Genomic DNA, 15,042 nt, shown 5'->3' with positions numbered 1-15,042 from the left:
TTGCAATTCCTTTCGGACTGTTTGTGTTTCTGTGCCTCTGCTGCATAAGAAGTGTCCCATCTGCATGCGCTCCTAAGCACGACAGCATAAATCTCTTACACATTGGACCTTTAAGTCAGTTTTTATCATGTGTTTTTCAAATCAAATAACAGAAGTCATAAAGATGACATAAAAGTTGGCATCCCAAGAGCGTCTTGAGTGTTTTTATGACGTAAAAAGTCAAACTGAACTAAAGATTAAGAATACATCTAACTAAGACGCCCTTCAAATCCTGTTACCTGAACCACAGTTACAGTATGGCCATCCTTCCCTTACTAAACACCTATGAACATGACTCCAAACAAACACAGCCCTCATGGCCCACAACCTCTCAGCTTAATAATGTTCTCTTATGTGCGATATTCATCCATTTAACGCTTCAGTTCTGCGCCAGGTACACTGATACAAACTCATGGCCACTTTTTCTTGTTCAGCCAGTGCCCCATGCTGTCTAACGCTTATTCTACACCGAAAAGAGGAGTGATGAAATATATACAACTGCGTAAAGCGTTTTGGAGCTGTGAAACTGAAAATTAAAAGTGCGGAGGCAAAACAAAACTTTTATTTTTATACAACCCCCAATTCCAAAAAATTGGTACGCTGTTGCAAAATGTACATAAAACAGAACGAACTGATTTGCCAAATCTCGAAACCCATATTTTATTCCAACGGAACATAAAACAACTCATTTGTTGTAAAAAAGGACATTTTTCCATTTTCATGGACAACATTAGTTTATTTGACAATTGATGGGCAGCAACACCATCTCAAAAAAGTTGGGACAGCGGCACAAACAAACAAAAATAAGCACAAATAACAACTGGGCGGCATGTTGACAGTTAATTAGATTAATGGGCAACAGCGTCAGTAACACTGACTACGCCCTAAAACGGAGCATTTCAGCGACGGCGAGCGCCTCTCAGGTGTAGATGGCAGAGGTTTCACACGATCTGCAACAAACTTGTCAAAACTCAAAGTAAGACTCAACAGTACAAATTGCAAGACTTTGCCAAGATCCAACCATCTGCAGTGAAAATATCATCAAAACATTCAGAGAATCAGGAGGCGTCTCTGCGCAAAGGACAGGTCAACGGCTCAAAAACTGGATTGCTCATGATCCTCGGACCCTCAGACAGCGCACATGGATTAAAAACATGGCATGATCTTGACCGGAAATCACTGTACAGGCTCAGCGGAAACACTAGGTTCGTCATACATCCACAAATCAATTAAAATGGATCATGCAAAGAAGAAGTCATATGTGAACACGCATCAGACAATGCCCCTCGTCTTTACTGGGCCAAAGCCCTTGTTTAAATGGTCTGAGGAAAAATGGCAAAACTGTTCTGAGCGCCAGATCAATTCAAAATTTTGAAATTCTTTTTGTAACACATGGGCCACTGCTGTCCTGCGGACTTAAAGCGGCGAAGGACCATACAGCTTCTATCAGCATACTCAAAAGCCTTCATCTTTGGTTATGGGTTGCTATTAGTGGCCTATGGGCACGGGCAGCTTACACATCTGGAAAGGCTACCATCAGTGCTGAAAAGCCTACATAGAGGTTTCGAGGCCAACCTTGCTCGCCTATCCAGGACAAAGTCTCTTTCCTATTTTAGCCAAGACAATGGCTAAACCACCTACGCATCCTCACCAAACATTATTGCGTTGCGAAAAGAGTATGGCGTTCTGGACTGGCTGCCTGCGCGTCCAGACCTTTCACCAATTGGCCGCATCACTTAAAAGGAAAATCCCGCAACGCAAGGCCCAGGACTAGTTGAGCAGTTAGACTCTTGCATTAGACAAGAAAGGGACACATTCTCTCCCAAACTCCAGCAAGTGTATCTACTTACATTTACACAGTTCCCACCCTTTTGCGTAATTGCGGCTTGTACGTATAAAGGGCGTGGCCCCCAAAACCTTGTCAATTAAAAAACAAAGCGTTTGTCACAGATATTTTGGCCTCAGTGTGAGCTTCCTATCACAAGGCGGGCAGAGAGCTAAACACTGTAATCTGTCATCGAGCGTGCCACGTCACACAGCCTTCATTTGGTCATTACTCCAGCTGTCACGGCTGTAAAATAAAAACTCCACTGTGAACGTTTCACCGCCACGGACAATGACTTCAGAAGCTCGCACAAATCAATCCAATTGAAGAACGAAGAGCCATAAGTACAAGCACATGCTTATCTGCTGCCAGACTCCCGTTAAGCTTAAGTTTGTTTTTTTTACCACAGCTGACTCGAGGATAATTGCGACAGAAGCCGAGCCAGCAGACCAGACCTACAGTTGCGTGTTTAGATTTTTACGTTGAATTCATTATACATAACATATTAGACTTGTCTGCTGAGTGAGACCATTTATACTAATAACCTACTGGGGTACAAAGCTGCTATTAAAGTTGCAAATTATTGGAATGGTTAGTCTTTCATACCCCTCCTCTCTTAAGCCCAAGGAGAGCTTGGCTTATTAACGCGGCTGAGTAACACTTGTCAACACTTTTTCTGCCACCCACTATACTCAGAGTCTTCCATTTTAGATCCACGCCCCTCATCTTCTCACCAGCCGCACCCAAAATCATCCCCCACTGAGTGACTGCTGAGAGCCCTGCAAGCTGAGCGGAGCTACAGTTACAAAACGCTGATGAAAACTAGATGTTTATTTTGCAGAAAGGCGGCCCCGTATGACGTCCACCTGGACTGAAAAGTGTGATGTACGTGATGAGCCGGTGGCTCCGTGCTCTGTTGCTATTCTGCGGCCTTCAGATCCAGTGAAATGTGAATAACATGAAATGTACTGTACAATGTGGATGATGAAATCTAGTGTTGTTTTTTTGTGAGGCTGTGTCATTATGACACTATCCGACAGTATAAAAATTAAACAAGACTGCACTTGAAACACAAACGTACATCAGCGGATACCGGTTCCCATAATAATTAGAGCTTTGATTAATTAAAGGCACTTTTCTACCCACAAAATAACAGATTTTTGACTGTGAGCTCAAGAAGCCACAGTGTTTGTACCACCCCGTTTTTGGCTACCTGAAAGTCGTTGGAAGTTTCGGGTTCGTGGTGTGGGTGGGTGCCTTCAGTGAGCTACGCCGGTGTCGTGCCAGAACAGGAAGCCGGAAAAGGCGGCAATGCAAGGAGCTCGCTAATTAAGATTGTTCTTTATTTAATCTGCAGTTGCATATTGCAAACAGATATTGACACCCATTTTCACGCTCAACTACGCCCTGACCCAATCGAATAGCTTCGGTTTGGTTTGTTTCCAAGATCGTCGGTGTTGAGTCATTACTCTTACGGAACATTGCCAATTGACATCATTTGTACTGAACTACAGTTTGAGACACCAACAGGTTTGACTTATAATACTGAACTGAAACCGTACTATTTGAGCTGTCTACCAGCATTAAAGCATACCTTACATATCTTTGTGTATAAGTTGTTTTGGTTCCCGGTTTTATTCTGCCTTACCTGCTAGTCTGTTTTTGCTTTCCGTAACTTTAAAACTGCCTTTACCCTCACCTGCTCTGTCATGCATCCTGCTTTTGAGTCCCTTTCTTTATTCTTTATTTATCAAAGGATAACCCCTTGAGATGTACCATCTCATTTTCGAGGGGGTCCTTATTGCCAACAGAGATATACAATGTTTACAAAGACGATACAAAGACGCAGACACCCATTCACCACAATGCTCCACTAGGCCCCTCCCCCATACATCTACATGGACAAAATAAGAATACAAAACACAACTGCAGAAATACAAAAGCAAAACTAGGGCTATTTGTATACGTATGCACACAGAGCACTTATGCATGCCCACCTATAAATAAAATATAGGTGACATGTGTTCTTGTTCTCTTTATTCTTATTGTACAATATGTTTGTGTTAATTTGTCCTGTACACGTGACATCCATTGCACGTCTGTCCGTCCTGGGAGAGGGATCCCTCCTCTGTGGCTCTTCCTGAGGTTTCTTCCACCTTTTTTCCCTGTTAAAGGTTTTTTGTGGGCAAGTTTTTCCTCACTCGAACCGAGAGTCTAAGGACAGAGGGTGTCACTCCCTGTACAGATTGTAAAGCCCTCCGAGGCAAATGTACTTTGTGACTTTGGGCTATACAAATAAAATGTATTTGATTTGATTTAATTGATTACTTGTTTAACATAACCTGGAGTATTGTAACAAAAATGATTTCCCCCCTGGGATTATTAAAGTATTTCTGAAAACTGTGCTTTTATTTTGAAAAGCGCCACCGGAAGCCGGCCGTTGAGCCGTTGGTAGCTTGCCGCGGGCTGATCGATGTGGAGGCAGTTCAGCCTGCGACAGAAAAACAAGCGAGGTTAGGTCGAGCGGTCCGTGTTTTAAAGAAAAGAAAGAAAGAAAAGCGAAGTGGAAACCGACGGACATGTGGATTTAAACGTCATCTCCGTCGCTTTTAGTCACTTGTTGTTCGGTTACCGGGGGGTCGGCGGCGGTTGGCGGCGGAGCTGCTCCCGTTCCAGAGTGTCGCCGTTTGCCCATTCTCACTGGAGCGAACACTAAGGTAAGAGACCGAGGGTGAACTGTGTGTAAGTTGTGGACGTGTGTGGCTCCACTTCGCCCGCTTAAGCAGCTGCTTTAACGTCTTATTTAGATTTATTGTCTGGCTCAGGAGCAGTCGTAAAAGTTGGGATTTAAAAAACAAACAGACCGGGCTCACTTTGTAGCTTTGACGCTTGGCTCTTTGTCCAGATTGTGCTAGAAGCTCCGTGTAAAAGCCTCACGGTTTAGCTGCTGTTGCCGTTTAAAAAAAAGCCTTAAATGTTCAGTTTTATAACTAAAAAGCTTGTTTAAATTCACCATCACATTTTTTTTAAAGCTTTATTCACACGGTGCCACTTCTTTAAAGGCCTGCAAGCGACGGCAGGTCTCCACACATCCCCTGCTCCCCAACACAGATGGCACGTTTGACTTGTTCCGACATTTCTCCCGACACTAACCCGTGTTTTCAGGAACACATTCAGTCATGTGTGTGTTACTGAAGAGTGTGTGTGTCAGATATTCTCTGCAGCTTTCACACAATGAACCACAATTGCCAAAAACACACACACGCACACACAAACACGCCGAGCTTGTCACCGTTTCTAGCGGCTCTTCGTGGTAACTACACCCCCCCCGGTCAGTCCCCATGAATGATGAGCTGCATTGTCTCTTGTTAGTTGCACGTTAATTGTGCATGATAGCAGGTACACTTCTCATGGCACACCTAATCTTGCAAGACACACCCCGCACTGTTAACGTCACCATGGTAACGCTTTAAATAAAAATAAAAAAACACCAGGACAAGGTTCACTCAGCAATGACAGGTATGTGCAGAGCAGGTGCAATAATAGACACAGAAACTTCTTATCTGACATCATGCCTAAGATTTTCCCAAGTGTGTTTGCAAATGTCATATTTTGGGTGTAGACGTGGAAGTTTTTGTTATGTAGTACATTTACTCCAATTACTGTGTTTTGTGCATAGGGATGGGAATTGATAAGATTTTTACGATTCCATTATCGATTCTGATTAACGATTCGATTCTTTATCGATTCTCATTTTGGGGGGGGAAAAGGAGAACAAACAGTTTGATCAGCATCAACTTTGTTTAGTTAGAAGTATCACGACCTTACAAAACCAACAGCGAGGTCAAAAAACTGTGGCAAATACGCACGTTTAATGTTAACCGTTACCGCTGCTGCTAGGTTGAGATGCATCTCCAGTCCGAAGCGTGTCAAAAACACGGCATTCATTTAAAAATATTGCACGTTGTGTGCGCAAATGTTTCTGCGTGTTCGTCGTGTTCCCTCCTGACGCTGTTATCTCCGCTTTGAAATGATTGCAAGTCGCCCTGTTGCCGTCTTTTTTGGTAAAATGCAGCCAAACTTTGGAGTGATTGTTTACTACTGACTGCACTGCACTGTGTGAAACTTGCATAAGCTACGTGGCGTAATTAGTCGTGCTTGCTGGAATCGATAAGAGAATCGTTAGATAAACTGCCAAACGATTCCATGGAACCGGTTCTCAACAAGAACCGGTTCTCGATTCCCATCCTATTTATGCCACTTTTTACTTGTATTCTACTACAGGGAAATCTTGTACTTTCAAACCCACTACATAACACGTTAATTTGCAATTTTTTTGCATTTGTTCGTTGAATTTTTAGAGTTGTATTGCTACTTTTACTTTAAAGGACCAGTGTGTAGGATTTTGTCGTATCCACCGACAGTTTAAAAACTGGCTTGCGTATCCGTGACGTCGCCCACAGGTTTCTGAAGAACCGCTTTGAAGCTCAAAATCTGTTGCAAAAGACGTGAGTCATTGTTAAAGCTGAGGCGGGCTGAGTGACGTCTGGTTTCCTCAAACAAACCACCTGTAACAGCGCCTACCTGTCAATCAAAGTGTCCACGCTGTTAATTCTGCATAGTTTTAATATCATTTGAACAGGTGAGTTCTATAAAACGCTCGGTGGTATCTGGTGGTGTGGTGGTTGCAGCACCCTCGCCTCATTCTCTCTAACACAAAACACAACAAAGGCCGTGTCTAGTGTCAGTGTTTGGTTTGTCTGTAGAAATATGGTGGACTCTCTGGCATCTGTGGAAAAGAGGCTCGTTCTAAGCAAACAAAAGCATTTTATTATTTTGCTCTCATGAAAACAGAGTTGTAAATATTAAATTCCTTTGCTTCCATATTCTGTAAATGGAGCCTTAAATCTGACACAGTGGACCTTTCTAAAGTGAAATATATTAGTACTTCTTCTACCACTGCCAGATAAAGTTGATTAGATTCATCGTCAAGAATTTAATTAGCAAAGATAGTCAATTAATCGTGTCAATGCATCATTTCTCCATCATAGTAAGATGAAAATCTGTGGATGTTGGTGGGACAAAATATGGATATATGATGTGTCATTTTATACACCAACAATTAAACGGTTAATCAGAGCATCGGTAGATTAATCAGTCATGAAAATAGTCTAGGTGCAGCTCTCCGTCTCTGTTCTTTTGTATTTATTTTGCTTCCTGCCTTATGTAACGTATTTATCAAGAGGTCAAAACTCAGTGCTGTCATCCATTCACTAGGTACTGCTCGTAAATATTAAGTCATACGCGCATTAAAGCATGAATCATTTACTGAGGAACGCTGATTCATTCATCCAGGCAACAAAAACACTTCATGCTGTGTGTGTCATTCAACTCACGGTAATGCATAATATTGGAAGTTCCCTGCAAGAGTTCAAATGCACGATAAATGATTGCTTAATTGTTGTATGTACAAATAGTTCTAATAATAATACTGAAACTTTTAGTCTTGTCAAGTCACAGAAAAATAATAGATTTAACTAGATATAGAATAGATGTAACTCTGTACATTGAATATTTTGTGTTTTTGGACTGTTTGACAAACTAATTTCTGAATTTCTGAAGAACATTTCACATTTTAAAAGCTATTATAACTGGAAATAACTGACCAATGAATAAATAGTTTATAATAAACAGAGTTGCAGCATTTCAATGAATAAATAGTTTATAATAAACAGAGTTGCAGCATTTCAAGTTGAATTAATACACAGCTTACAGTGATGTAACCTTCAGAGAATACACTGAACCTTCCTCTGTTTTCTAAATCAGATGTTCACCATAAAAGAATTGTGATTTCCTCCTTCAGCCTCACAGAGATCAACCTCCAGGAAGTCTGTGTGAAATAACAGCGATAAAGCTGGCAAACAACACTTGAGGTTAATGATAATACATTTATTATTTAATTTCTCTACAGCCTAAGTGTAATAATTAACAACACAATCAGCCCCATTAAAAAGAGCAAACAGAGGTGATGTTGCTTGACTTTCATCAGTCGCCTTTTTATTGGTACAATCCCAGCTAATTAAAAGGTAATCGTGATATTTCCTAATTCCCTGATGAGCTCAGGCTGACCGCACCGTCTAACAAGTGACCGACTGTGAAAGATAAAGTGTTAGTCTTAGAAAACTCAGGACTCGTCTTCTCGTGATGATGTTGAAGGAGGCCACTTCTGAATGATTTGACTCTCGGGGCAGATAAACAAAGTGAAGCATGAAAACCGAACGTGACATTTATTCCACATTCATAATATCACACCTGTTTGTTTCTCTCAGTGTGTAAATATTGTCTCATTTCCATCATTTGCTGGATTCAGACATCGCTTGCATAACAAACTCCCTGAGTCAGGACATTTAACTCGCAAATGTGTCATTTGTGCCACGTCACAGATTAAATAATAACCCAGGTCCTCTTTCCTCTTCGTCTTCTTCTGTTTGATTGCACAGTTGTGAGCTGAGACTAATTACTCAGCTCGTCTTCACACGCTGGAAGTGATCACACAGTGCCCACACAACGTTTTGTCTTATCTTTTGTTTTGAGTAGGAGTCGGTGGAAAAAGACGTTAGAAATCCTTTTAAACCACCATCCTGTGTAACGTGAACTTGACAGTTTCTTTTTACCAGAAGATACCATGAGTCTAACACGCAGTGATAATTATAAATTTAAGAGTCTGATAATTTAACACTAAAAAATTCATACTTTCATAATGTAATTAGTAGTTAAATAATTCAAGTTAGTCATTTCAAGACCTGGTGAAGTTTTTTTTTTTTTTTTATCCCAGCGTGAAACAAAGGTTTGAAGATGATTGCATCACCCTCTTACGTTTTATGGCCCATATTAAATGGAGTTTCTGGAGCTCTGAATAGATTTATAAGTCACTTTAAAACATTTAATTACGTATGGTGTTTTAGACAAAAGCTTTTAATGGTTTTAGACCGTCCTCATGTCACTTTATCATTCTCATTTCTGTCTGGACATCTCAAATAAAAATAACACAATGTTCCGCGTATCTCTGACAGTCCGTCTCTCCTGTGTGTCATGACGCAATAGTTTGTAGTTTACCCAAACTTTTGTGAGTCGACACTTTGATTGTCTCCAGTCGTCCTCCAGGGGGGGAAAAAACGATGCAGGAAATAGCGATCACTGTCAAAATTGGTGTTTTTGGCTTTGTGGAAAGTGAAACGTTTCCTCTCTCAGGAAGAGAGGAGAAGGACTTAATAAGTGCAGGGACAGATGGGCGGTCAGGAGACGTACACACAAAAGAGCATCATGTTGGTGGTGAGATAAAGGTCAAACCATTGTCATTGTAATTATCTGTAATCTGGGGAATGGGCAGCCATTAAACAGTTCATATAATTATGACAATAGACCCCCTTCCTGCGACCCCGTAATTTTTAAGAGGAGGAGGAGTTGTGCTGCCATCGAGCAGACGGCACGCTGTGACCATTGAACTGTATGCGTGTCCTTCTTAAGGACAAACTAAGGCTTGTTTTGTACACATGTATTGAGTGTCTGTATTCAGAGCTGATATAAAACTTGGTAACTTGTTATTGCCGATCATTTACTTCACCTTCCTTGTTTTGATTGTTAGGATTTTTAGCCATTTGAGACTCCAGGGATGGTCAGTGTCAAGTCCATCCAACACTTTGGGATGGATTGCTAAAACTTTGTACAGATATTTATGGTCTCCAGGGGATGAACCCCAATGATTGTGGTGATCCCCTGACTTTTCCTTTTAAGGGCTAAATTCCACCGAACACTTTCTGGATGTGTCGCAGCTACCAGAGCTGTCGCGACTGTTTGTCAGCGTTTGCAACCCCACCAGAAGATCCACGGTCTGTTTCAGTGGCGTTCAGACAGGATCCGGTGTTGCGTGGCAGTGTGTATTTGTGATGAAGGTAACTGCTGTGAAGCAATCAGGAAATAACTTTTTATCTGTATCGATGCCAGCGCTCGCTCAGTCTCATTCGCTGTCTATGTCGCTAGACCAATGCTCGCTTTCTCCTTCTGTCTCTCTCTCAAACCATCTGACAGAAACCAAATGAAACTAATTCATGTCACTATTTTGCAGTGTAAATAAACCATGATAGTTTAGTCCATGATTCCACCTGGATAGTCTCAGTCTCATAACATCGACCTGCATTTTACCAAAAGTTGGATATGGCTCGACTTCTCCACCACAGGTCGCTGTGTTTCTTTGGCCAACACTGCTGCAACCAAAATGATCTACCCCCACTCAAATGAATGGAAAGACCTGTGCTGGATCCCGTCTGGACGTACCCTAACACCATCATGAGGTTGACAGCTGTTTGATCAGAGAGAATCCTGATGTCTTTTGTACTGCGCAAACTATCTCAGCATCTACATAATGACTGGGCATCACATTCATGCTTTCCATGCAGTGTTCTAATAACTTTGGCAGTTTCTTTTAGCAGCATCGTAACATTCATTTTGATTTTGGGATAAATATCTCAACACCTGTTGAGTCGAGTGACATTTCATCGTTCAGCTACAAGAACTTTACAGAGGAGCTGTACTTTTCGTTTATCTCTCCATGCTAACATGCTAAAAGTTGTCGACCATGGCAAACATTATCAGCTTAACATCAGGAACATTTTCATTGTGAGTAAGTGTGCTGATGTCAGCATTCAGCTCAAAGCAGCACGGTGCCAGCCTCACAGTGCAGAGTGAGTGGACTCTTGTTAAAAACACAGTTGATATCATGAGCGTCTGTCTCTCTTGCCTGTAATTCACACCTGAGCTTTGTCACAACTTTATTTTCCGCTTCTTATCAGTAGTTTAGAGTTTCATCTGTCTGTCCCAAGCGTTCTCTTTTGTTCCTGTTTCAGTTTGCTCCACCTCGTCCTTCATCTCTATCATCACCTTTCTCCTTTGCCACCCGGCTTGAGTTCCTAATTCATGCCCAACAACTGAACTAACAGTCTGTTGGCTCCAGTGTCCTTGTGTCACCACTGGGCACTGGGCCTAATCCTACACTGGGACACTGAGGAGAGGAGGGCAGAGAGAGCATGAAGGGGAGGAAGGGAGGCAACTGGGAGTGAGTAAAGCTTGTTATAGGACGGTGGTGGAGTATCTCAGCCTCACACTCACTTGATCCACAAAGCCACACCCGTGGACTTTGTAATCTGTGGATGACGCATGATGTCAAGGGCCTGAGGTGGCCGTGGAGGTAATCACAGAGGTTAAATCAGGTTCAATCATTTAAAGCATCATAATGATGGAGCACAGGAAGGTGAGAATAACGAGTATATTATTTTAAAAAACAGAAAATTGTAGAGTAGGAGCTCTGATGCTGGTGGCGTTTCTTAATTAATGAAATGATGTGAAATACATGAGTTTTGGGGGAGTAGGGGGTTGTAAACCTCCCGAGGTCTTCATGGAGATCACTGCAGATTGTAAATTCAACTCCCGCTCACTCAACAGAGAAACATGCCCATAAATTCATAAACAGAGCAAGAACTGCTCGTTAAATCGTAATCAAGGGTCAACGGCTCCCACACACTTTACTTGAGTGTGTGTGGTTCATATTACGCAGCAGAAAATTGGTACTTAGGGCAACGAAGAGAGACAGAGCGAGGAGTGAAATTCAACACCTTTTAGCAGGAGAGTGTCAACTTTGGACAAAAGTTCAGGACCTTAGTTGCCTGCACGTACACAGATACACAAGTACGGATATTAAAGTTGAAACGATTAGCTGATCTAAATGGAGAAAAATTACAAATCAGCTGGAAATTATTCATTAACTTTGACTGCTGCCTCATTTTTCATGCAGAAATTGACCCAGTGCAACTTCTCAGTGCAAAGATTAGTAAACAGTTTCAATACTTTGGGTGCAGAGATCCAACTATTTCTCTCCAGATACAGATTCTGATACCCAAACTCAAAGTACTGGACAATACCAAGCGGCAACCTCCACAAACTTGACAGCAGAAATAAACATGTTTACGGCCTGGTACAGGAAAGTCCCATTACAGATGGCTTATTAGAGCACCCAGGCTTTAAAACAGTACTACAGTTCTACTTTCTTTATACTGTCATTATCCAATACCAAGTACTTTATACAGCAGCATACCGTTAACCTCTCTGCGCAGTCATATCTCCTGGAAATTCAGTTTTTATATCTTCCTAATTTGCATCAGCAAATATGTGTTGAATGACACATGGTGCTAAATGGATCATGTTTTTATTAACACAATAAGGAAAGTTAACACACTTGGCAAGTCACACAAATTATCAGTAAAACGTCTGACGTTGCTCCGAGTGCAGAATTGTTAAACTTTTTATAGTTGTAGGACTTGGTTAAGGTTGGGGGAAAGATCTTACTCTGGTTTAATATCCACAGTGACTTAAGACACATGTTTATAACATTTAACCGAAACCACGCTTTTCCCTGAACCTTAACCATAGTGCTTTTGTTGTCTAAATGTAAGCGCAGACCGGAGTCTGGATGCAAACCCCTCGTCTCTGATGTCACAGGCCAGGCATGTTTTTGTCTTAATACGTATAACACACACACACAGTTTTTCCGGTGGGCGTATTGCTGAGCAGATACAGACCTGACAGCTGCTGTTATAAATAATGATCAGGGTCGATGCTGTTCTCAGAAAAGGCTTCCCTCAGTTTGATTATACGTCTCTTCAACAAACGGCTTCACCGGTGCGCCACTCCATCAAGACTGTTAATGAGATGTAACATCAGGCCTTGTTTCCTGAGACACGAGAAACCTGTAATAAATAATAATAAATTTATGACTGCAGAGGTCATTGTCAACACTTCTGCTATCAACGCCTTTATTGTGAAACACATGCAGGCCATGGCAAAGTATCAACGTTAGTTTACCACTGTACATGAAAGCAGTGAGAAAGAAAACTTTAATGTTAACGTGGATCAATGAACGCGATCTGTTCGATATGGTTAGTGCTGGATTAGTCCTGGTGCATCCCTATAAAATCACTGGCACATGAATCAAAATAAAAAAATAATAAGTTCCACCGGGCACGGATGCGATGTGTTCCTTATGTGCCATGATCTAGTCAATATTTCAAACCCCACCAGACTCTTTCAGAAGCTTCCCAGATGCAAGCGGCAACCTCCGTGGCTGAGAAGTGAAGCCAATGCGGAAGTACCAAAAACTGCAGTCCCTCAAACGTCCACTTGAGGCTGGCTCCAGAAGTGAGTCAGTCTCCATAAGTCCCCATGTTCAAATGTCCAACTTCACAGCAGAAATAAACATGTTTATTAAAATTAACAGAGTCTGGTGGGCAAAACGTTTCTGAAGCGCTCTAGATGAAGTTGCATGGAGAAGAGACTAAAACAGTGTTGCAGTGGTGCCTGTTGGGGTTCTGATGTACTATGTACCCCTTATCTACCTGCTTAGCAAGTATTTGGTTTATTAACACAAATTATCTTGTTGAGGTGTCGTACATCATCTAATAACGTGTAAAAGTCGTGCCATGAAGACAACGCTTATGCAGCATCGCTGGAGTTTCTGTGACTCGTGAAAAGAGTCGAGTTATTGTTCGAGTTTGTTCCATCGTGTTGTTTTCAGTGGAGGCGTCAGCAGGCCCTTCATGCTCTAATTGATTTAATTAAGTGGACGTTTTCCCCTTTGGCTGTCCTGACGCGCAAAGCGGCGGCGTGCAGACAAACATTGAGTTATCTCACACGGAGCACGAGGGCTTCGGTTATCTGTATTTCACAGAACGATCCACGTTCCAAGTTCCCCTCAGAGCATCGCAGCCCACGTTGACATGCGGCGTCCCTCTAAAGGATCAGCATCTGTAACGATCTCTCAGCATTCCCGTGGATGCTCCGACGCTCTCGTAACATATCGATTCACATTTGTTAAGGGTCTCCCCTCATGAGGGACGAAGCTGCTCACATTTTGTGATGGGCAGGTATAGACACTCAGACAAACTTCAGTTATAGTCATTTAAATTTCAATTAAAACTATGCAAATTGAGCTTAATAAATAATCATATTTCGTTCCTCCTTGTTTACTCCAATTACCATATGCACTATTAACTCCAGCGTTTGTTCTCCACGACGCCAGCTGTTCTTTTCACCCCACAGCAATGAACTTCACAGAGAAGTGTATAGGCGTTTCACGATGTCCCAAGAGTTCCTCCCCCAGAGCGCAGCTGCCATAGCCACCCAGTATGATTCACTGGAGCTGTAGCTGTTTCTAAAAATGTAAGCACACTCCTTATTTTCACAAAAGAGTGACTCGACGACAAGCCAGAATTAAAAACGACGTGATTAATGTGATTGAACATAACTCTGCAGTGGACTGATATACTCCGCTTCTGTATTTGTGTCTCCAGTATAAAGTAAGATAGTTATTGAGCCGTGATGTGCTTCACCATCTTTGTAACTTGAGCTTGTTCCACTGCTGTGGCGGTGTTTACAGGATCTGTCTGTGTGCTTCCATGTGTTCTATCAGCACAATGAGGAAATGTTGTTATCATATCTGCAACACTAAACAGTATCAGCAAAAAGCTGCTGGCGAAGTTACACTTGTTATTTCAGTGTGTCAGATACAGTACATGTTTAATCAGCATTGTACGCCTCCTGTTCTTTGTTTGGTTTCAAACAATCAAACCCCCCAAACCCTACATACCCTCCCTTTTTAAAAATCCTTCTCCAAATAAACAAATAGCGGAGGCTCCTCGTAGACTACACTCACACAGATAACGGTGTATTTTTCAGTGTGAGAAATTGAGCTGAGCACAATCTTCCAGCGACTTGATGAGTTTTAGTGATCTGAAATGAGATCTGTGTGACCGTGCGGTTGCTGATGTTGTTGGTTGTGAGGACTCTTCAGGTATCACGGCTGCTGATTTCATGAATGGCGCACCTCCACCCGGACATGGATCAGTGAAATAAGCTTGTTTTGCAATTTGTTGGATTTAAAATATTGCACACCCTCAGCGCTCTGCGCCGCCACGCTGTGTGAAGACCTCTGGGCCGACGGGATTTATAAGCACGCATCGGATGGCCGGTTACTTATCTTAAATTAAAAGTATTGTACTTTCATCATGATGACAATCCCTCGAGAGGAAACACATCGATGACTTGTGACTCGCAGACTGACTCTGGGACGG

The 15,042-nt window shown here is 42.0% G+C and overlaps 1 protein-coding gene across 2 annotated transcripts in view; it reads left to right on the top strand.

Moving 5' to 3' along the window:
- The first annotated feature begins 4,291 nt into the window (after window positions 1-4,291).
- Window positions 4,292-15,042, top strand: part of LOC104932099 (cytoplasmic protein NCK2) — a 42,629-nt gene continuing 31,878 nt past the window's right edge. For both annotated transcript variants that reach the window (XM_010747254.3, XM_027290948.1), the window contains exon 1: window positions 4,292-4,581. The gene's annotated coding sequence lies outside the window, so the exon portion shown is untranslated. The remainder of the gene's footprint in view (window positions 4,582-15,042) is intronic.

Source organism: Larimichthys crocea, chromosome XVIII (assembly GCF_000972845.2).
Source record: "Larimichthys crocea isolate SSNF chromosome XVIII, L_crocea_2.0, whole genome shotgun sequence".
NCBI classification, from domain to species: domain Eukaryota; kingdom Metazoa; phylum Chordata; class Actinopteri; family Sciaenidae; genus Larimichthys; species Larimichthys crocea.
Note: the sequence above shows the minus strand (reverse complement) of the source record. Positions and strands in the feature narration are given on the sequence as shown.